Source organism: Chrysochloris asiatica, unplaced genomic scaffold, assembly GCF_000296735.1.
Source record: "Chrysochloris asiatica unplaced genomic scaffold, ChrAsi1.0 scaffold00043, whole genome shotgun sequence".
Classification (NCBI taxonomy): domain Eukaryota; kingdom Metazoa; phylum Chordata; class Mammalia; order Afrosoricida; family Chrysochloridae; genus Chrysochloris; species Chrysochloris asiatica.
In genome coordinates this window covers 3,682,175-3,683,269 of record NW_006408561.1, presented here as the reverse complement: position 1 = coordinate 3,683,269, position 1,095 = coordinate 3,682,175, and positions in this window count along the sequence as shown.

Sequence of the window (1,095 nt, the reverse complement as noted above, 5' to 3'; positions counted from 1 at the left end):
AGATTAGGTGCTATAGATATGTTAATTAGCCTGGAGAGACCGAATTGCTGACCTGGGATTCGAACCTGAAAAGTACCATATAATAATTTGCTTGATTTTCCGGAAATTTAAGGATGTTAGATTATCAAGACAATTTGTGATGTATGTTCTAGAATTTGATTACTGTAAATCATTGTGTCCTGTGTTGAACGATTAATCACATTTCACTTCTGTACCCCATCTTAATAAACCCCACCTTCCTTTGTGTATAAAAAAAAAAAAAAAAGTCATAGAGTCAAGCCATTTAGTGAGGAAAAGGGAAATTAATGATCTATTCTATGTAATAATTGAAAGGTAAATGAAGATCACAGTTTTAACATTAAAAGGAAACCTCATTTAGTTAAAAGTTGGCATCAATTTGTGCTAATAAGTGAATGCAAAAGGAAAAAAAAATAGATGGAGAGGGGGATGATCTTTTTATAAAAAGTATGGTCTACTTGCTGTAGGGCTTGATAAAAATCAGGAACATTTGCTGTTTTATCTTACTGTAGAGCTTGAAAATTTTGTTTGAAAATTTCTTTCTCATTCATTTATCTTTCAGATGCATATGAATTCCAAATTATACATTCTTTTCAACTTTTTAGAACAGAAGAAAGTAAATAACACAGCAAAACTGACCATTATTTTACCTGAGAGCTATTCTGATAAAAGACTTTAATGGCCCCATCATGCAACTTGCTGTTTTATCACATGATATTGGGTCCAGAAGGGAATTTCTCCATGGTGTATGCTGACTGTGGTCTAGTGCCGTTAGGCCTGAGAGGTGATAGCTCTGCTTTTTCATTCTCCTTCTTCAAAATGTCTAAACATAGGCAGTTGAGGGCTTGTAAACTACCCCATCCATGTAGTTGTTGCTATCACCTGCTCTTGAATCATGGCGACCCTGGGCACGATGAGACTGTTGTGATCTATAGGGTTTTCACTGACTCGTTTTCAGAAATAGATCACCAAGCTTTTCTTCCTGGAATCTCCTTGAAACCTGTTTAGCATGATGTTGTTGTTGTTGGGTGTCACCATGTCAGGTCTGAACTGACTCATAGCAACCCTGTATAAGGT